This window comes from Ambystoma mexicanum, chromosome 1p (assembly GCF_040938575.1).
Source record: "Ambystoma mexicanum isolate Mex_15411 chromosome 1p, UKY_AmexF1_1, whole genome shotgun sequence".
NCBI classification, from domain to species: domain Eukaryota; kingdom Metazoa; phylum Chordata; class Amphibia; order Caudata; family Ambystomatidae; genus Ambystoma; species Ambystoma mexicanum.
This window is the reverse complement of record NC_090921.1, coordinates 202935972-202959269: the sequence shown is the minus strand read 5'-3', so window position 1 is coordinate 202959269 and position 23298 is coordinate 202935972. Positions and strand designations below refer to the sequence as shown.

The 23298-nt window shown below is 46.7% G+C and overlaps 3 non-coding genes across 3 annotated transcripts; 1 reads left to right on the top strand and 2 right to left on the bottom strand.

Moving 5' to 3' along the window:
- Window positions 1–7335: 7335 nt before the first annotated feature.
- On the top strand, window positions 7336–7417 carry TRNAS-GCU (transfer RNA serine (anticodon GCU)). Its single transcript has one exon. It is a non-coding gene; the product is annotated as a tRNA-Ser (tRNA).
- A 7131-nt stretch (window positions 7418–14548) lies between these two features.
- TRNAP-CGG (transfer RNA proline (anticodon CGG)) lies at window positions 14549–14620 on the bottom strand. The gene has a single exon. It is a non-coding gene; the product is annotated as a tRNA-Pro (tRNA).
- Window positions 14621–22842: 8222 nt separating this feature from the next.
- TRNAP-CGG (transfer RNA proline (anticodon CGG)) lies at window positions 22843–22914 on the bottom strand. The gene has a single exon. It is a non-coding gene; the product is annotated as a tRNA-Pro (tRNA).
- Window positions 22915–23298: the final 384 nt, after the last annotated feature.

The following is a 23298-nucleotide window of genomic DNA, read 5'->3' as shown; positions in this document are numbered from 1 at the left end:
TGTCAGGGCAAACCAATGTTTCTGTAGGGTTTTCTGGCACACCAGTTGCTTGTCCGGTTTCTTCACCGGTACCTATTTCTTTGGGTCCCTTTACGGACCACTGTCCATTTCTCTTGACTTCAAATTGTGGAGAGAATTTGCTGGGGTTGAATCTGTTGAAGGAATTAAATGCGGTAATTCATTGTTCTTCTGATGGAGTGCGTTTGACGATTTCACCACAGCAATGTTCTGTTTCGCAATTCTTGACTAGACCTTTGCCGCCAGAATTCAGTAATGTACCAGAGTGTTTGTGGGCAGTTGATGACAATGATGTCGGTGTTTTGCAGATTGAGCCTGTTAAAATAGTTTTGAAACATGGAATTAAGCTGCCCCGTATTCCACAGTATAAGACCTCAGTTGAAGGCGAGCGAGCTTTGAAGAGCATTGTTTCCGATTTTGTGCATCGTGGGGTGATTGAGGAGATTGCAGGAAGTTTGTGCAATAGTCCGATTTTACCCGTGTACAAAAAAGGTGATAATGCAATTCCATTTCGTTTTATAATTGATTTACGTGCCATTAATAAAGTCGTCGCTCCGCAATTTCCAATTGTGCCCGATGTGACGACAATATTAACCATGATTTCAGCTACGGCTACTCACTTAAGTGTTGTGAACCTAAAGAATGCTTTCTTCAGTATTCCTATACATGAGGATAGTAGATACTTGTTCGCGTTCACCTTAGGGGGACGCTCATTCACATTTACTCGTGCACCTCAAGGTTATACTGAGAGTCCTAGTATTTATAGTAGGGCTTTGAAAGAGCAGCTTGATACCCTTGGATTGCCCCCTACTTGTACGTTGCTTCAATATGTTGATGATTTGCTTTTAGCCGCTGACTCTGAGAGCTCTTGTAAAGCGGGCACTGTGTTGTTGCTCATCCATCTAGCTAAGCATGATCACAAAGCTTCGCTCAAAAAAGTTTCAATATTGTTGCCAGGAGGTCGCCTATTTAGGCTATCTCCTGTCAAAGGAGGGAAGAAGATTGACACCTGAAAGAATAAAACACATTTCTGGCACGTCTGTCCCAAATACACAAAAGGAAGTTAGAGCCTTAATAGGCATGGCTTCTTACTGTAGGTTATGGATCCCAAACTTCTCACTAGTGATAAAACCGATGTTGGCCTTGACGAAGAAGGGTATTTCTTCGCCATTGCCATGGAATACGGAGCACCAACATTCATTCGAGTTGCTCAAGACTGCATTATGTTCGGCGCCAGTTTTGGGCACACCGAACTATGAGAAGGCCTTTGTGTTGTTTGTGCATGAATGTGATGGATGTTATTTGGCTGCATTAATGCAGGAACATGGAGGGAAGAATAGGCCATGCGGTTACTACTCTTCCGCCCTTGATCCTGTTGCATGCGCTTTGCCAAGATGTTTGCGCGCTGTCGCTGCTGCTGCTGCGTCTGTAAAACAGAGTGAGGGAATGATCCTAGGCCATGATTTAACCCTGATGGTGCCTCACTCTGTAGATATTCTATTGAACAAAACCCAAACGCAACACCTCACTTCCGCACGACTGACAAGATATGAATTCATCTTGTTTGCTCCCCACATTCAAATTAGGAGGTGCTGCGTTCTTAATCCGGCTGAACTCCTACCTTTCCCGCAAAATACTGTTTGCGGTGACGAAGAGTCACATGACTGCCTGTATACTACTGAACAAGATACAAAAGGCAGAGTTGATTTGAGGGACACTCCTTTGGATAACCCACAAGGGGAGCTGTTTTGTGATGGCTCCTGCTTCAAACTACTGGATGGTACATCCACAGCTGCTTATGCAGTCACTACATTGAGTACGGTTGTGGAGACCAAGAGAATTACGCATAACTCTGCGCAGGTGGCAGAGATTATAGCATTGACTCGAGCTTGTGAGCTTTCCGAAGGGCTAACAGTAAACATATATAGTGATAGCCAGTATGCCTTTGGGGTGGCTCACAACTTTGGGAGACTTTGGTCAGAGACAGGGTTTTTAACTTCGCATGGCACCAAGATCCAACATGGCTCCCTGATAGTACAATTGCTTTCAGCGCTTGCGCTCCCTAGTCAGTTAGCAATCATTAAGTGCGCAGCACATCGCAAGATTATAGATGATGTAGGGAAAGGGAATGCTTTCGCTGATCAAATAGCTAGACAAACTGCCTCTGATCTCTTCACAGAGATGTATGTTTCAAGGGAGACTGTAGATGCCTATGCAATGGATGAGGGTGTTGGGTCTGTACGGGATATACAAGCCGATGCCACATTAGAAGAATCCAAGAGGTGGGCTGAGGGCTTGGGGAAACTCGATGATGATGGGTGTTGGGTGGACATGGTTGAAGGGAAATGGTTGCTTCCTAATGCCTATATAGTAACAATGGTTACCATGGCACACAGTCCCACACATGTGTGCGCTCAACAGATCACGAGAATGTTAGAGAAAGTCTGGGTAAATGATAAGATTTCAAAAATTGCCCAGCATTATGTCCAAAATTGCATGATTTGCCTACAACACAATGTGGGAAAGGGGACAGCAACTCCAAGAGGTAGCTTTGGGCCTCCTTCTGTCCCGTTTGAAGTGATCCACTTGACTTTATTGAAATGGAGCGATGTAACAATCTAAAATATGTCCTTGCGGTCATTTGCGCCTTTAGTAAGTGGGTCGAGGCTTTCCCTGTTAAAGACGCTACAGCCATGACCACTGCAAAGACCATGTTAAAGGAATTCTTCCCACGGTTCGGTTTGCCGAGAGTTATCTGGTCGGATAATGGTCTGCATTTTATCGCTGCTGTAATTCTACAGATATGTACGGCATTGCAAATTGACAAACGATTCCATTCGGCCAGACATGCTCAGAGCGCCGGATTAGTGGAAAGACACAATGGTATCATAAAAAACAAGCTCGCTAAGACGTGTGCCAGCACCAAACTAAAATGGCCGGACGTCTTACCAATCGTGTTACTTTCAATGCGGACAACCCCTCAAACTAAGACTGGGCTCTCTCCCTTTGAGGTGGTAATGGGGAGACCTGCTAATATTTGGGGTTTGCCTAAAAGCTGCGCATTGCGCGATGTAGAAAATGTACTTCTCTCTGACTACTGTAACCAGTTAACTAAAAACCTGTATTTCATTTATCACCAGGTGTTTTCAGCTTTACCTGTACGGTTCACGGGCCCAGGACACGATATACAGCCTGGAAGTTGGGTCCTAGTGAAGGCCTACGAAAGGTCTTCCTGTCTCGCTCCTCATTGGAAGGGACCCTACCAGGTGCTGTTGGTCACTCGGACAGCAGTGCGGGTGGCTGGAAAGAAACACTGGATCCACGCGACGCATGTCAAGAAACTTCCTCACCCGACGCCACACGTTACAGAAGAAGCAGAACCCCTCGCTGATGCTACAGTCCCTGATCTTGGAGTAGCAAACAGCGCTGTGAGTGCATCGGAGAATTTCTCTGAGCCTGTGGAGCTTGGGGAACAGTCCATTTCGTCTCCGCACTCTTTTGAAAAATCACTTCCGGAAAATACTGTTTCAATCTCTGCGACTTCCGTCGCCTCCGATACGTCGCTTCCCTCAGGAAGTGACGACACCTTATTTTCGGACCAAACAATCTTGGGTACCACCAGGTACAACCTTCGACGAAGAAAATAGAACTACGGCACGGGTTTTTCCGTGCATTTGAGAAAGAGAAGTGATCGAAAGTTTTCCTTTGTATAAGAAAGTTTCTGTTGAACAAAAAGGAAAAAAAGGGATTCTGCTGGCTAGGGTTGAGAAGGACTAAGAAATCGCGCGACCGTAGTGTCGCCAGCAACGAACATTGGGGTCGTCGATTGAGGAACTACAATGCCTGCCACCTCCACTGCTGCTCCCCGCACTGGACTTGTGAATAAGGGGGTGACCAACTTGGACAATGAACAATGTGCCTGGGCCCCGAAAACGTACTGCTGTGTTTTGATAACGATAATTGTTATTTTTGCAATTACTGCTGTAGGACTTTGGTACTTTGAAGAAATCTATCCTCTAAAACCTTTACTACCGACCGAGATTGTACCAACTGCTTTGACTCCCTCTGTACACCTTCACACTCTGTCCCCTAGAGACTCCCAACATAGATAAAAGTATCATAATAACACTCTAATGATAGTAATGAATGCAACGCATGCCATTTTTAATAAGAATAATTGTTGGATTTGCACTCATTTACCGCAACATGGGGACAAGGGACTGGGATGGTATATTCACCCTTTACCTTTAACGACTGCTTGCTATGCATCTCTTAGAGCACTATTCTTTGGCCGTTGGAATGATAGCATCTCAGGGAACTTTGATGGAACTAATTTGAATGATTTCGAGAAACGTGAATTAACTCCCCTGGGATGCTCGCTTTTTGCAAATAGAAGTAAACCTAATGTCGCTTCTATTAGGCCGTCTGATAAACTGTCTCTTCTGCTATTTCTATGTTGTTGTATCCAATGTCTACCAAGTATATGTTCAATGCTAGGGGGATGTTGCTCTCAGGCGATAGGTACAATAGGACATAAAGTGTATGCCCCGGATAAAACCTCTAAGGAGTATGTACTGAAAGAGATCTTAGTAAAAGATCTAATGGCGATAGATATTTCTGGCAGCTATTCAGGGTGTATGGACGATGACACATGGAATTATTTGCAGGGAGATCAGAAGTAGTTTAGCACTTGGCATAGGCCAAAAGGAGGGTTTGTCAAACTAGAAATTATATTGTGCCTCCTATTGCTATGAATATATGTATATTGGCCTACGCCAAGCTGCTAACAAGCTGCTTATAAACTACATGTGAATAAACTCGCATTGCAAGGTCCTGACCTTAGAAACCATGTAAACTGTCATTTTGGGTCAAGCCGCCATTTTAGGTTTTCTTGCTCTATAAAGTCACCATGTGAGCTAAAATGGTAGCCTATGTTATTCAGAACAGAACTCGATTGTCATGACCTCTGTACAGCTAATGTATAACTTGCCTGCAGGCCACTTGTTAGGGTCATGAGCTGAGACCTTGTCCTTCTGCTGACCTGTGTGCAATGGATTACCTGTATCACCGAAACTGATCTATAATTGAATGAGAAAACCTGCTTAACTACATTGTACAAACTAAGTCCCGCATTGTAATGTTAGGCCTAGAGCATACATTATTACCATTTCTTCTTGTTAATGTATAAACCTAAGATGAACTAGATTTGACCTGGCAAGGGACCCTAGAGCAGTAGCTTATTTATGGAATGGTTAACCTGCAGAAAGGCTGGAGAAATGTATAAAAGCCTAACTGTTTCAATGAATATTTGCACTCACTGAGCACACCGAACCACGCCGGAGTTCGCTGTGTTGTACTGAGGGTCGATAGCTATCTGAATTTTGTTCTGTTCTTTTGTAACTGGATTCAGTATAAAATAAAGTACTTTGTATGTTCCTTTGTAACCTGTGTTTGGTGTGTTTCCTTTTTGGTTACCCTGCCTCATATTATTTCCTTGTTTTCACATAGGGTGCCTGCCATGTCTTCTCCCATCACGACAGCTCAGGGGAGACCTTGAAATACTCCCCTGTGCTGGTGTGGCAGGGGGCAAATGGCAGGGAGTTCGGACGGTCACCTGGGGGGCCCTGCCCTAAGGCCGGCCCTGCCTGGACTCACCACACAATATCAGTTCTATAGGATGCATTCCCATATCTACCCTGGCTCCTAGGATGAATCAGTACGTATGAGAGCAACACACTGGGGGCTCATACGGCAACACAAAACACACATGCCCAACTCACCTAGAATCTCACTGACACACACACCACGGGTACTTCGGTTCTGCACCTGACATGTAGGATTTGCACCTCCGCCTCCCTCTTCCCCCCAGTAAATCCCCTGCCCCACTAAAGCCCCCCAGCCCCTCTTCTACATAATCTAGCGCCAAGAAGTAACCGTAATTGGCCGACGGCTCCCTATATAAGACCAAGTTACATAACAAATGCAGTAAATAACACATTTTGATATTTTAATTTACAAGAAATACAGTATTTTCAATGACTTTGCCTATTGAGCTGCTCTCCCTATATTAACCCAAACCATTATTTAAAAACAGGCTTCATTTTGGGAGGAGTCACTGGGAGCGCTTTAAACGGTGTTTTTTTCCCGTGTCCAATATTCCAGCGCTGCAAAACCTCCTCGCTTCAGTGCGCGCTGTGTTTAACCTGATAGTTTATTTTCTGTCGCTTGCTTTGTGCAAACCTTACAAACGTGGTTTCAGGAAACGTCTTATGAAGTTTGTACCCATTGTTCATTGGAATACATAGCTACGTGAAGTCGCAAAATCAGACACATATCATTTTAAGAACATGTCGACTGACCGTAAACCTGAGGTGGGCGTAAACCTTATGTCCGAGACCTCACAACAATGTAATTTATTTTATTTGGAACTATTAAGGAGCTTTGCTTTATTTCCGCTATGCAGCGGCATTTATGTGATCAAAAGTGTTGAGGTCAAATAACATAAAATACATAAGTATTCATTTTGTGAAATTAATAAAAGGGCTCGTCCGGGATCTCTCGCACCCGAAGCGAGAATCATACCCCTAGACCAACGAGCCACTGCACAACGACCACTTGCCATCATGTGTCCTTGTCACTCAATATCTAGCTCTTGATGCAACTGGGTTGCTGTTGTTTAAGTTTTAGTCTTAAAGTCTTGGAGCCAGTCAAGCAAAAGTATTTTTTTCCATGGGGTTAGTGGTAACAGTTCCCTCCAGTAACAGTACTAGGTTTAGGGCATCACTGCCTTATAGTGAAAGGGTCATTCACAGCCTTTTGCCACAGTGACATGGTCTGTAGCATCAGTTCCTCTGAGTGTGAGTGGTATGATGACCCTGCAATGACCTGGTAAGTGGCATCATTGCCTCTAAGGGGCGTGGCCACCCCTCTTCCGGTGACAGGTCTAGCCACGCCCCTCTTCCAGGTGACAGGTCTAGCCACACCCCTCTTCCCGGTGAAATGAAACAGGCCATTGATCTACTAAGCACATCTGTTCCTGACTCCGGTTAAAAGAGCCATGATTCGCCCGTGGGACGTGGAGCTGAGGCTTTCCTTGATTTCGTGTAAATGATAACACGGGAATGCAGGAATGGTACTAGTTAATGAGTGAATATAATATCATACTTTTGCTCGTCAAGTTTGCCCGGCCAGAATGCAGCACTATGTCCCACAGCGCAGAGCTTGCTGTGGTGTGCAGTAAAAGTAATTCAGGTTCAGTCACACAGGACAGCTCTACTTCACTAATAAAAAGTTAAAGCTTCTAGTGTGTCTTGTGCAGACGAGGTGGCCGAGTGGTTAAGGCGATGGACTGCTAATCCATTGTGCTCTGCACGCGTGGGTTCGAATCCCATCCTCGTCGTCCGTTTTCTTCATACGTTTTAAATATTGGTGGTGGTGTTTACCAAAAAAAAAAATATCTAATTTACTACAATGCTACGGATCTTTCTTTGTCCTTCCCTGACAGATGAACGCTAATCATTCTGTGATGCCAAAACATACACCAGTGTTCAGGGAGAGGGAACGACTGATACCAGTACAAGCTGCCTCAATTCTCCGAAAATTACCATCCTACTCAAGGGAAATTTATTTTCATTAATGGTAATTTCTTAGTGCTTATAATACTACTAATTTGCTTTTACACAGCACTACGAAGCCTCAGGCATCTTCTCACCCACAGTGTTTGGTAAGGATGAAAGGCGGAGTTTGGCCCTGGCCGGATTCAGTACACGTGTTGCTAACCAGTAATTACAATTAGCATTACTGTTACAATTACAATTAGCAGAATCCCCGAGGATAAATAGGGCCCTACACATCAGTCAGGCTAGAAATGCATTCAGACATTTCTTGAATTCGTGGGCATTGCGGAAGGAGCTGCTCATATTGTTTAGGGTTTGTGGGAAGATCAGTTATGTAATTCCACCGAAGTTCCTGGTTATGTAATTACCTGTCGGTGTGCGTTGCTGGTGGGTCATGCCCGACCATCGTCGGAATCGCCGGCGAGGTCCAGCTTGGTGCCGGCACGCGCCCTGAATCCCTGAGTGTGCCAAAGCGGATCACATGTGGAAATAAAATGCAGCCCAACAGCAACACGCCAACAACCGCCCGCTCCTCTGGCAACGCCCGCAGTTTTCGGGCGCATGTGACAGGAGGTCCCTGTGCACGATCCAAAAAAAAAACGCATTGGCAAAGCCATTCGTTTTAGCATTTTATTTATTATTTTTAACAGGACTTTATTGAAAGGACACACGTACTGGTTTAAAAAGTGGCTGAACGCACACTTGTTTAAGACAATCTTATTACACCAGCAGCACTGTTATAGCTACAGTTAAGCAATTAACTCTTAAGAATACTTTGAAATAATGGCAGTCACTCGCATCACCACGTTTGCTGTTACTGCTTGGATGATGTATATTGGGCGATGAGGGCAGGTAGTGACCCGAATGGCTGCATAGAGATTAGGCTGGCCATGGGCAGTCACTGGGTAGGTAAATAAATAAATAACATCCACAAGCCCTGTATCCCTGCTGACATCGCTCACCTCGCTTTACTCCAATGCAATCAATTCAGGTAATAGGTGGTTCTTCAGTGCACCCAACAGCCAAAACTAAAAATGGCTCAATTCTTAAGATTATTACGCAATGCTTCACCAAGACACAACCAATCTCACAATTGCTCCCTGAAACACCAGGTCTGACTCACATAATGACCCACAAAAACAGTGAGCCAGTGTCACAGAACTGCCTTGTGAATGCTAGAAACACTAGGCCATTCTCATCCGAGCACTGAAGCACAACACAATCAGCAAGTCTCACGTGATCGTTCACCGGACCAATCTCACAAAATGAATTGTAAAAACAAGGCACAATGCACTCTATTTTGAAGCAAGAGGATGTACGTAGAACAGGAACAACACATTCACTTTTCCATACATAGCACCTACATACAGAGCAGTCATGCATTTGTATAGCACTGCCCTGTTCAATGCTACTCATTTTAGTGACCCACTTTGGAAAGATAAAAAGCTAAAGGAAGGGGGCGTGGCTACATGGCCACGTAAAAGACCTGTATCTCGGAGCTCCTGCTGATCCGATGAAGATCCGAATGCTGAACAGGTATAATAAACAAGATATGAACAGTAAAACGGAAGCCACAGCAGCATGAATATGCCGGGCACATAGTGCTGAAAACCCAGATGAGACTTGCATGAAGGCCAGAACACAGAAGAAAAGTTTGGATGGTGTTGCGGGCGAGTGCAACAAAATGGCGCCTAGCCTAGAACAAAGGAAAGGAGAATCCACACAGCGCGTTTGAATCAAAACAGAGCCCTGATCTCAAGGGGAAGCCGCACCAGAGCCCACATGAAGAGCCAGCTTCGAGAAACGAATGACGTGGCAAGGAAAGCTGGAAAACAAAGAACACGGAGCAGGTGTGCTGAGTGCCCACAGAGAGTATGCAAACTGAGTACTAATGTACTTAAAGTGCCGAGGAGGGTGAACATTTATATGTCAAAGTTCTGAAGCACGGTCGAGTCATCTCAGATGTCTTTAAGCGACTGCGGGGTAACAACTGTCCATGGTGCAGTCGATTGCCACTTAAGTTGACTCGACTGGCTCAAAACAGTCCTTTGAGGTGAATGTTGGTAGGTGCTCATCGATGCACTACTCTAAGCTTCTTCACTGGGCTTGTGTCGTCCTTTAAGGCAAGCCGCTCAAAGCTGGGAGCGTGTTGCAAGCAGCTGCCTTGTACATGGTTTCGGGTGCAACAACTCTCTGCCACTTCCCACCGAGAAGGCTTGCTGTAGATCCTAGAAGGGCACACCCTGTGCTGGCTGGCTACCAGTTCTGGAGCTGCTGGAGGGAGGCTCCTCTAGATTCAGTATCTCCCTTTGTTCTCTGGGATTGGTGTCGGTGAAGCCTACCTTAACAAACCAATCCTGGGTCCCCACCAACAATCCCCTGTATGCGTGAGCTCATAACCAGAGTGTTTTGCAACAGAAAAAGTAAAGGGGTGGAAACATGTAATACTAAGTCTCACCCATCCTGCTGCCTGTTGTGGATCAAAGGGTTTCTATGGATAATGGAGCTCTCTATGGTTACTGATTAAAGGTCTCCCTTGAAGCTGTGGCAAGACCAGTCCAGACACTCTGTCTCCTGCAAACAACATTCTTGTACCTTATGAATAGGGCCTCCCTGTGAGGATGACTACTGTAAACAGGCAGTCCCAAACATGACAGTTCAGTGTCAATCGATACTGAGGATGGGAATTGGCTTCAGGTTGACAAAGTTGCATATGAAAGATTGTTGGGTTTCCTGTCTCCTATGTTAGCCTCTGCAGCCAGGTTCCATGTGGTGCTGTTTGAATTACCCTCTGAAAGGTATGTGAATTGCTGCCACCAGCTGGCTGCCACCAGCTGCATGGACCAACAAAAGTACAGGCCAGATCAATTTAGCCTTTCTTAGTTAATGAGGCTGGCCATGGCAGAGGGAAGGTGTGGTCCTCCCCCTTCTGGAGATGAATTGTGTACTCATCCTGTCATATCCCAACTAAATATATGACAGGGCAGACTGCGCTTATGGGCTCTGTCTACTCAGAGTACACAGGGCTATATGTATGTCATGTGCTGAGCATTGGAAAATGTGTGAAGACTAGCCTCATACAATTTCGAGAGGTTGATCTACCATCCTTCAATTCATTTAAAAATTTCAAAAAAACCCAGGAGTGCACACACCCACTGTGCAGGTGGTCGAATGCCTCACACTTCTGTTGCATTTTTCCTTTAAAAATGGGCCTCCCATTCCTTTTTGGATTCACTCTTGGAAAGCACCTTCAGAACAATTAATTTGGACATGTTTTGGGAGAGTTGATCTTCCCAAAGCTCTCAATCACTAGGGTTAAGAAGATGAATTCAAAGGCTAAAGCAAGCTCTGTTCCCTGGTCACTCCCAGGGTACATTCTGAGTGACTCTCGCTGAGCATCAAGACCTGCCACTTGGCACCAACCCTCCCAAAGTTGGGAAAGGAGACCCTGAATTGACTCATCATGCCCTAGTGCCCCTTTGGTGGGTCTCACCTTATCTCAATGACCAAATCGGGCAAGGCTTCTTGTTCTGCTGCATTGAACCGGTCAAACTGACCCATGCTCACCGTATTACAACCAGCGGGGACTGCATGTGCTGTTTTCGACACTCCATCAAACTCAAACTATAGCTGCATAACACCTGTCACACCGGCTTCCTGCAACATCATGCCAAGCAGAGCCTGTCACTTGTTTGGCTTGAGCAACAAGCTTGCCGCTGTGGACCAAACTCGAACCATCGTCTCTTCGAACCCTGCATCTGCTCACCAAGTTTACTGAATCGCACTGACAGACATCGACTTGAACCGCCGGACAATCGCACCACTCACCGACTTGAACCAGCAATTAACAACATCTCGAAACCCCTCAACTCCCAATTCGACACTGGTGAGCCGTCCGAACGGCACAACCAGAACACCATGTTCGACACACATCGCAATCCCAGTTACAACTGACTAGACACCAGCTTGCCGCTTCACACAACACGACCCGCCAAACCTGAACTTGCTTTGACCAAAACCACAGCAATGCTGTTGAGCCACCTAAGAACAATGGAATGTTACTATTGACCTCTAACTGTCCCTGTGGTCCATCTTTGGGTCCTAGAGACTGGTTAGGTCACTTTTGAACATGAAAGACATATCCTTTTTGACTCTTTTGCTGGTTGCTTTTTGTCTTTTCACCGCTGTATTTATCACCCAGTGTGCTGCATCTTTCTGCCTTTGCATATTCTGTGTTCTCTCTTACAGGGGTGGGTTTACATAATGATTTTAATAATTGTTTGCTCTTTGATGGGTTTAATTTAAGTTTATGGCCCTCTTTACGATACCGGCGCTAAACCATGGCGCTATTAGCACCATGGTTGGTGCCGGTATCGTAACGTGTCCGCCATGGTGAAATGGGAAATACCGCCCCATTCCAGGGTTGGCGGTGCGGTATTTCCCCATTTCACCATGGCCCTTCCCCATTCCGATTTTTGCCCCATAGGGCATAATGGGAATGGCGAAGGCGCTAAGTATGGTACCGCAAATTGCGGGTCCCTACTTTAACGGCTGGTCTAGCCGTTAAGGTCGGGTCCTGCAAAGGGACCTCGTAATTAGGCGCTAACGGGTTAACGGTGCCGCAGCCTTTTACAGCGCCGTTAACCCATTAGCGCCAGGGTCGTAATGAGGCCCTATGTATTTTTATAGAACCTTGATTCTACATTCCTTCCTTTTGGACTGTTATACTCTGCTGTTTCCTGGATCTCATTCATACCCATCCTGAGAGTATAGCCTTCCCTCGTCCCACATACCATGCAAGGTGTTGGAGGTACATCTCTTGGCTGTTCCTCTGTTACCTTTATGATGGGGCTCACTCTCCGTTTGCAGAAGTGTGGAAGCTGCCCATCCTTATGCTCCTGCAGAGCAAATGTCATTTTGTTACACTCCTACGTGGAATAGGGACACTTGGGGGCACTTTCCCACAGCAGATATACCAAAGGACGGTGCAACAGCCTTTGTACTCTTTAAGTTGAAATAGGTCGCGAACCTGAGGGGGCCTGAGCTGCTGCTCCAATGTTGTCATGCATATCACAAAGCAAAACACCACAGGCTGACGTTGCAGTACCCTCAGGTTGTCAGCGCCCATGGGACTTATATTATCCAGCCATGTTCTTATAACCTCACTGTCTTTTCATACCGGTTTTGACTACATTAGCACCTTGCTGACAAAGAGAGCTGTTCAGAGGAATTTCTTGTTTCAGCTCCTCGCTGGCTAACTTTCTTTGTTCGGGGCAGAGGCTAATAACCCTGTCCTGTCATAATATGCAGCTACTCACCCTCCACACTCCAGTCCTGTATCTCTCCATTATAGTCTATGCACCCCACAGGTACGTCAGACTTGTTTTCCTAGCTTTAGGCATGCACCGCCCCCCACCCCCCAACAACACCATTTTGAAATGATCCCCCAGGAGCCCAACACATCTTCAGCTGGCCCTGGACTCAGGGCTGGCCTTAATGGTGGCAGCTCCGGGCAGCAAAATGTGCCCTTTCTGCCCCCCTGGTCCTGTGGGACGGGGAGGGGGGGTTTGGGACACATTTTTTAATAGGCGCTGATGTGAAAGCATCAGCGCCCTATTGTTATGAAACTGCGCCCAGCTCCCGAGAGCGCAGCACATTTAATTTGAATAGGGTGCCTGCCAGGGCTGGACTGGGAACTAAAAGAGGCCTGGAAATAATTACTGGGGACCAAAAGAGGCCCTGGAAATAAAGTTCAAAGTGGCCCTGTATGACACCTTTTCAGCAAGCCCAATGCTTTTCCTATGAGAAAATTTGAAAATACCACAGAAAAGAGGCCCAGGGTGCAGAGGCCCACCGGGAAATCTCCAGAGTTCCCTATGGGTCAGTCCACCCCTGGTGCCTGCTATGCTTTCTCCCATCACGCCAGCTGGGGGAGAACTTGAAATACTCCCCTGTGCTGACGTGGCGGGGGGCAAATGGCAGGGCGCCCCAGACGGTCACCTGGGGGGGGCCCTAAGGCCGGCCCTGCCTGGACTCACCCCACAATATCAGTTCTATGGTTTGCATTCCCTGGCTCCTAGGATGAATCAGGATGTAAGAGAGCAACACACCGGGGGCCCATACGGCAACACAACCCACACATGCCCAACTCACCTAGAATCTCACTGGCACACACACCACGGGTACTTCAGGATCTGCGCCTGACATGCAGGATTTGCACTTCGCTCCTCCTCTTCCCCCCAGTAAAGCCCCTGCCCCACTAAAGCCCCCCAGCCCCTCTTCTACATAATCTAGCGCCAAGAAGTAACCGTAATTGGCCGACGGCTCCCTATATAAGACCAAGTTACATAACAAATGCAGTAAATAACACATTTTGACATTTTAATTTACAAGAAATACAGTATTTTCAATGACTTTGCCTATTGAGCTGCTCTCCCTATATTAACCTAAACCATTATTTAAAAACAGGCTTCATTTTGGGAGGAGTCACTGGGAGCGCTTTAGACGGTGTTTTTTCGCCGTGTCCAATATTCCAGCGCTGCGAAACCTCCTCGCTTCAGTGCGCGCTGTGTTTAACCTGATAGTTTATTCTCTGTCGCTTGCTTTGTGCAAACCTTACAAACGTGGTTTCAGGAAACGTCTTCTGAAGTTTGTACCCATTGTTCATTGGCATACATAGCTACGTGAAGTCGCAAAATCAGACACATATCATTTTAAGAACATGTCGACTGACCGTAAACCTGAGGTGGGCGTGAACCTTATGTCCGAGACCTCACAACAATGCAATTTATTTTATTTAGAACTATAAAGGAGCTTTGCTTTATTTCCGCTATGCAGCGGCATTAATGTGATCAAAAGTGTTGAGGTCAAATAACATAAAATACATAAGTATTCATTTTCTAAAATTGATAAAAGGGCTCATCCGGGATTTGAACCCGGGACCTCTCGCACCCGAAGCGAGAATCATACCCCTAGACCAACGAGCCAGTGCACAATGAACACCTGCCACCAGGTGTCCCTGTCACTCCATATCTAGCTCCTGATGAAACTGGGTTGCTGTTTTTTCAGTTTTAGTCTTAAAGTCTTAGAGCCAGTCAAGCAAAATTATTTTTTTCCTGGGGTTAGTGGTAACAGTTCCCTCAAGTAACAGTACTTGGTTTAGGGCATCACTGCCTTATAGTGAAAGGGTCATTCACAGCCTTTTGCCACAGTGACATGGTCTGTAGCATCAGTTCCTATGAGTGTGAGTGGTGTGATGACCCTGCAATGACCTGGTAAGTGACATCATTGCCTCTAAGGGGCGTGGCCACCCCTCTTCCGGTGACAGGTCTAGCCACGCCCCTCTTCCAGGTGACAGGTCTAGCCACACCCCTCTTCCCGGTGAAATGAAACAGGCCATTGATCTACTAAGCACATCTGTTCCTGACTCTGGTTAAAAGAGCCATGATTCGCCCGTGGGACGTGGAGCGGAGGCTTTCCTTGATATCGTGTAAATGATAACACGGGAATGCAGCAATGGTAGTAGTTAATGAGTGAATATAATATCATACTTTTGCTCGTCAATGCAGCACTATGTCCCACAGCGCAGAGCTTGCTGTGGTGTGCAGTAAAAGTAATTCAGGTCCAGTCACACAGAACGTCTCTACTTCACTAATAGAAAGTCATAACTTCCGGCTTTTAACCGGTGGCCGAGTGGTTAAGGCGATGGCCTGCTAATCCATTGTGCTCTGTACGGTGGGTTCGAATCCCATCCTCGTCGTCCGTTACCTTCACGCGTTTTAAATATTGGTGGTGGTGTTTACCAAAGAAAAAAATAGCTAATTTACTACAATGTTAAGGATCTTTCTTTGTCCTTCCCTGACAGATGAACGCTAATCATTCTGTGATGCCAAAACATACACCAGTGTTCAGGGAGAGGGAACGACTGATACCAGTTCAAGCTGCCTCAATTCTCCGAAAATTAACATCCCACTCAAGGGAAATTTATTTTCATTAATGGTAATTTCTTAGTGCTTATAATACTACTAATTTGCTTTTACACAGCACTACGAAGCCTCAGGCATCTTCTCACCCACAGTGTTTGGTAAGGATGAAAGGCGGAGTTTGGCCCTGGCCGGATTCAGTACAAGTGTTGCTGACCAGTAATTACAATTAGCATTACTGTTACAATTACAATTAGCAGAATCCCCGAGGATAAATAAGGGCCCTACACATCAGTCACGCTACAAATGCATTCAGACATTTCTTAAATTCGTGGGCATTGCGGAAGGAGCTGCTGATATTGTTTAGGGTTTGTGGGAAGATCAGTTATGTAATTCCACCGAAGTTCCTGGTTATGTAATTACCTGTCGGTGTGCGTTGCTGGTGGGTCATGCCCGACCATCGTCGGAATCGCCGGCGAGGTCCCGCTTGGTGCCGGCACGCGCCCTGAATCCCTGAGTGTGACAAAGCGGATCACATGTGGAAATAAAATGCAGCCCTACAGCAACACGCCAACAACCGCCGGCTTCTCTGGCAACGCCCGCAGTGTTCTGGCGCATGTGACAGGAGGTCCCTGTGCACGATCCAAAAAATGACACGCATTGGCAAAGCCATTCGTTTTAGCATTTTATTTTTTTATTTTTAACAGGACTTTATTGAAAGGACACACATACTGGTTTAAAAAGTGGCTGAACGCACACTTGTTTAAGACAATCTTATTACACCAGCAGCACAGTTATAGCTACAGTTAAGAAATTAACTCTTAAGAATACTTTGAAATCACCACGTTTGCTGTTACTGCTTGATAAAGAGATCCTAGGATGATGTATATTGGGCGAAGAGGGCAGGTAGTGGCCCGAATGGCTGCATAGAGATTAGCCTAGCCATGGGCAGTTGCTGGTTAGGTAAATAAATAAATAACATCCACAAGCCCTGTGTCCCTGCTGACATCGCTCACCTAGCTTTACTCCAATGCAATCAACTCAGGTAATAGGTGGTTCTTCAGTGCACCCAACAGCCAAAACTAAAAATGGCTCAATTCTTAAGATTATTACGCAATGCTTCACCAAGACACCACCAATCTCACAATTGCTCCCTGAAACACCAGGTCTGACTCACATAATGACCCACAAAAACAGTGAGCCAGTGTCACAGAACTGCCTTGTGAATGCTAGAAACACTAGGCCATTCTCATCCGAGCACTGAAGCACAACACAATCAGCAAGTCTCACGTGATCGTTCACCGGACCAATCTCACGAAATGAATTGTAAAAACAAGGCACAATGCACTCTATTTTGAAGCAAGAGGATTTATGTAGAACAGGAACAATACATTCACTTTTCCATACATAGCACCTGCTACTGGTCATGCATTTGTATAGCACTGCCCTGTTCAATGCTACTCATTTTAGTGACCCACTTTGGAAAGATAAAAAGCTAAAGGAAGGGGGCGTGGCTACATGGCCACGTAAAAGGCCTGTATCTCGGAGCTCCTGCTGATCCGATGAAGATCTGAATGCTGAACAGGTATAATAAACAAGATATGAACAGTAAAACGGAAGCCACAGCAGCATGAATATGCCGGGAACTTAGTGCTGAAAACCCAGATGAGACTTGCATGCAGGCCAGAACACGGAAGAAAAGGTTGGATGGTGTTGCGGGCGAGTGCAACAAAATGGCGCCTAGCCTAGAACAAAGGAAAGGAGAATCCACGCAGCGCGTTTGAATCGAAACAAAGCCCTGATCTCAGGGGGAAGCCGCACCAGAGCCCACATGAAGAGGTTAGAAGATAACAGCAGCTACAGTGTGTCAGGAGGAGCCGAACTGCAAATGGCTAGACAGACTCAGACAGAAACTCTGAGAAGCGATGGATACTTTGTGTCAAGGAACACATGCTGAGGCGGCAGAGTGCAGTCGTGGAGAACACGCAGAGCGCAGGTGTCTACTAAGCGTCTGTGCGAAGAGCGGGACCCCCGAGCTTAGGCATATGTACCTGAGACGGTAGGAGAATCGAAATAGTGCCAGATCAGCAGGCACAGACAAACAGAACACTGAGACACAACACAGGACCCAGCTATGAGAAACGAATGACGTGGCAAGGAAAGCTGGAAAACAAAGAACACGGAGCAGATGTGCTGAGTGCCCACAGAGAGTATGCAAACTGAGTACTAATGTACTTAAAGTGCCGAGGAGGGTGAACATTTATATGTCAAAGTTCTCAAGCACTGGTCGAGTCATCTCAGATGTCTTTAAGCGACTGCGGGGTAACAACTGTCCATGGTGCAGTCGATTGCCACTTAAGTTGACTCGACTGGCTCAAAACAGTCCTTTGAGGTGAATGTTGGTAGGTGCTCATCGATGCACTACTCTAAGCTTCTTCACTGGGCTTGTGTCGTCCTTTAAGGCAAGCCGCTCAAAGCTGGGAGCGTGTTGCAAGCAGCTGCCTTGTACATGGTTTCGGGTGCAACAACTCTCTGCCACTTCCCACCGAGAAGGCTTGCTGTAGATCCTAGAAGGGCACACCCTGTGCTGGCTGGCTACCAGTTCTGGAGCTGCTGGAGGGAGGCTCCTCTGGATTCAGTATCTCCCTCTGTTCTCTGGGATTGGTGTCGGTGAAGCCTACCTTAACAAACCAATCCTGGGTCCCCACCAACAATCCCCTGTATGCGTGAGCTCATAACCAGAGTGTTTTGCAACAGAAAAAGTAAAGGGGTGGAAACATGTAATACTAAGTCTCACCCATCCTGCTGCCTGTTGTGGATCAAAGGGTTTCTATGGATAATGGAGCTCTCTATGGTTACTGATTAAAGTGGCAGGTCTCCCTTGAAGCTGTGGCAAGACCAGTCCAGACACTCTGTCTCCTGCAAACCACATTCTTGTACCTTATAAATAGGGTCCCCTGTGAGGATGACTACTGTAAACAGGCAGTCCCAAACATGACAGTTCAGTGTCAATCGATACTGAGGATGGGAATTGGCTTCATGTTGACAAAGTTGCATATGAAAGATTGTTGGGTTTCCTGTCTCCTATGTTAGCCTCTGCAGCCAGGTTCCATGTGGTGCTGTTTGAATTACCCTCTGAAAGGTATGTGAATTGCTGCCACCAGCTGCCACCAGCTGCCACCAGCTGTATGGACCAACAAAAGGACAGGCCAGATCAATTTAGCCTTTCTTAGTTAATGAGGCTGGCCATGGCAGAGGGAAGGTGTGGTCCTCCCCCTTCTGGAGATGAATTGTGTACTCCTCCTGTCATATCCCAACTAAATATATGACAGGGCAGACTGCGCTTATGGGCTCTGTCTACTCAGAGTACACAGGGATATGTGTATGTCATGTGTTGAGCATTGGAAAATGTGTGAAGACTAGCCTCATACAATTTCGAGAGGTTGATCTACCATCCTTCAATTTCATTTAAAAATTTCAAAAAAACCCAGGAGTGCGCACACCCACTGTGCAGGTGGTCGAATGCCTCACACTTCTGTTGCATTTTTCCTTTAAAAATGGGCCTCCCATTCCTTTTTGGATTGACTCTTGGAAAGCACCTTCAGAACAATTAATTTGGACATGTTTTGGGAGAGTTGATCTTCCCAAAGCTCTCAATCACTAGGGTTAAGAAGATGCAGTCCAAGGCTAAAGCACGCTCTGTTCCCTGGTCACTCCCAGGGTACATTCTGAGTGACTCTCGCTGAGCATCAAGACCTGCCACTTGGCACCAACCCTCCCAAAGCTGGGAAAGGAGACCCTGAATTGACTCATCCTGCCCTAGTGCCCCTTTGGTGGGTCTCACCTTATCTCAACGACCAAATCGGGCAAGGCTTCTTGTTCTGCTGCATTGAACCGGTCAAACGGAACCATGCTCACCGTATTACAACCAGTGGGGACTGCATGTGCTGTTTTTGACACTCCATCAAATTCAAACTATAGCTGCATAACACCTGTCAAACCGGCTTCCTGCAACATCATGCCAAGCAGAGCCTGTCACTTGTTTGGCTTGAGCAACAAGCTTGCCCCTATGGACCAAACTCGAACCATCGTCTCTTCGAACCCTTCATCTGCTCACCAAGTTTACTGAATCGCACTGACAGACATCGACTTGAACCGCCGGACAATCGCACCACTCACCGACTTGAACCAGCAATTAACAACATCTCGAAACTCCTCAACTCCCAATTCGACACTGGTGAGCCATCCGAACGGCACAACCAGAACACCATGTTCGATACACATCGCAATCCCAGTTACAACTGACTAGACACCAGCTTGCCGCTTCACACAACACGACCCACCACACCTGAACTTGCTTTGACCAAAACCACAGCAATGCTGTTGAGCCACCTAAGAACAATGGAATGTTACTATTGATCTCTAACTGTCCCTGTGGTCCATCTTTGGGTCCTAGAGACTGGTTAGGTCACTTTTGAACATGAAAGACACATCCTTTTTGACTCTTTTGCTGGTTGCTTTTTGTCTTTTCACCGCTGTATTTATCACCCAGTGTGCTGCATCTTTCGGCCTTTGCATATTCTGTGTTCTCTCTTACAGGGGTGGGTTTATATAATGATTTTAATAATTGTTTGCTCATTGATGGGTTTAATTTAAGTTTATGGCCCTCATTACGATACCGGCGCTAAACCATGGCGATATTAGCACCATGGTTGGTGCCGGTATCGTAACGTGTCCGCCATGGTGAAATGGGGAATACCGCCCCATTCCAGGGTTGATGGGGCGGTATTTCCCCATTTCCCCATGGCCCTTCCCCATTCCGATTTTTGCCCCATAGAGCATAATGGGAATGGCGAAGGCGCTAAGTACGGTACCGCAAATTGCGGGTCCCTACTTTAACGGCTGGTCTAGCCGTTAAGGTCGGGTCCTGCAAAGGGACCTTGTAATTAGGCGCTAATGGGTTAACGGCGCCGCAGCCTTTTACAGCGCCTTTAACCCATTAGCGCCAGGGTCGTAATGAGGCCCTATGTATTTATATAGAACCTTGGTTCTACATTCCTTCCCTTTGGACTGTTATACTCTGCTGTTTACTGGATCCCATTCATACCCATCCTGAGAGTATAGCCTTCCCTCGGCCCACGTACCATGCAAGGTGTTGGAGGTACATCTCTTGGCTGTTCCTCTGTTACCTTTATGATGGGGCTCACTCTCCGTTTGGAGAAGTGTGGAAGCTGAGCAGGTGGATTAGCCACTGCCCATCCTTATGCTCCTGCAGAGCAAATGTCATTTTGTTACACTCCTACGTGGAATAGGGACACTTGGGGGCACTTTCCCACAGCAGATATACCAAAGGACGGTGCAACAGCCTTTGTACTCTTTCAGTTGAAATAGGTCCCGAACCTGAGGGGGCCTGAGCTGCTGCTCCAATGTTGTCATGCATATTACAAAGCAAAACACCACAGGCTGACGTTGCAGTGCCCTCAGGTTGTCAGCGCCCATGGGACTTATATTATCCAGCCATGTTCTTATAACCTCACTGCCTTTTCATACCGGTTTTGACTACATTAGCACCTTGCTGACAAAGAGAGCTGTTCAGAGGAATTTCTTGTTTCAGCTCCTCGCTGGCTGCCTTTCTTTGTTCGGGGCAGAGGCTAATAACCCTGTCCTGTCATAATATGCAGCTACTCACCCTCCAGACTCCAGTCCTGTATCTGTCCATTATAGTCTATGCAACCCACAGGTATGTCAGACTTGTTTTCCTAGCTTTAGGCATGCACCGCCCCCCACCCCCCAACAACACCATTTTGAAATGAGCCCCCAGGAGCCCAACACATCTTCAGCTGGCCCTGGACTCAGGGCTGGCCTTAATGGTGGCAGCTCCGGGCAGCAAAATGTGCCCTTTCTGCCCCCCTGGTCCTGTGGGATGGGGAGGGGGGGTTTGGGACACATTTTTTAATAGGCGCTGATGTGAAAGCATCAGCGCCCTATTGTTATGAAACTGCGCCCAGCTCCTGAGAGCGCAGCACATTTAATTTGAATAGGGTGCCTGCCAGGGCTGGACTGGGAACTAAAAGAGGCCTGGAAATAATTACTGGGGACCAAAAGAGGTCCTGGAAATAAAGTTCAAAGTGGCCCTGTATGACACCTTTTCAGCAAGCCCAATGCTTTTCCTATGAGAAAATTTGAAAATACCACAGAAAAGAGGCCCAGGGTGCAGAGGCCCACCGGGAAACCTCCAGAGTTCCCTATGGGCCAGTCCACCCCTGGTGCCTGCTATGTCTTCTCCCATCACGCCAGCTAGGGGGAGAACTTGAAATACTCCCCTGTGCTGACGTGGCGGGGGGCAAATGGCAGGGCGCCCCAGACGGTCACCTGGGGGGGGCCCTAAGGCCGGCCCTGCCTGGACTCACCCCACAATATCAGTTCTATGGTTTGCATTCCCTGGCTCCTAGGATGAATCAGGATGTAAGAGAGCAACACACCGGGGGCCCATACGGCAACACAACCCACACATGCCCAACTCACCTAGAATCTCACTGGCACACACACCACGGGTACTTCAGGATCTGCGCCTGACATGCAGGATTTGCACTTCGCGCCTCCTCTTCCCCCCAGTAAAGCCCCTGCCCCACTAAAGCCCCCCAGCCCCTCTTCTACATAATCTAGCGCCAAGAAGTAACCGTAATTGGCCGACGGCTCCCTATATAAGACCAAGTTACCTAACAAATGCAGTAAATAACACATTTTGACATTTTAATTTACAAGAAATACAGTATTTTCAATGACTTTGCCTATTGAGCTGCTCTCCCTATATTAACCCAAACCATTATTTAAAAACAGGCTTCATTTTGGGAGGAGTCACTGGGAGCGCTTTAGACGGTGTTTTTTCGCCGTGTCCAATATTCCAGCGCTGCGAAACCTCCTCGCTTCAGTGCGCGCTGTGTTTAACCTGATAGTTTATTTTCTGTCGCTTGCTTTGTGCAAACCTTACAAACGTGGTTTCAGGAAACGTCTTCTGAAGTTTGTACCCATTGTTCATTGGCATACATAGCTACGTGAAGTCGCAAAATCAGACACATATCATTTTAAGAACATGTCGACTGACCGTAAACCTGAGGTGGGCGTGAACCTTATGTCCGAGACCACACAACAATATAATTTATTTTATTTAGAACTATAAAGGAGCTTTGATTTATTTCCGCTATGCAGCGGCATTAATGTGATCAAAAGTGTTGAGGTCAAATAACATGAAATACATAAGTATTCATTTTGTAAAATTAATAAAAGGGCTCGTCCGGGATTTGAACCCGTGACCTCTCGCACCCGAAGCGAGAATCATACCCCTAGACCAACGAGCCAGCGCACAATGAATACTTGCCATCAGGTGTCCTTGTCACTCCATATCTAGCTCCTGATGCAACTGGGTTGCTGTTTTTTCAGTTTTAGTCTTAAAGTGTTAGAGCCAGTCAAGCAAAAGTATTTTTTTCCTGGGGTTAGTGGTAACAGTTCCCTCAAGTAACAGTACTTGGTTTAGGGCATCACTGCCTTATAGTGAAAGGGTCATTCACAGCCTTTTGCCACAGTGACATGGTCTGTAGCATCAGTTCCTATGAGTGTGAGTGGTGTGATGACCCTGCAATGACCTGGTAAGTGACATCATTGCCTCTAAGGGGCGTGGCCACCCCTCTTCCGGTGACAGGTCTAGCCACGCCCCTCTTCCAGGTGACAGGTTTAGCCACACC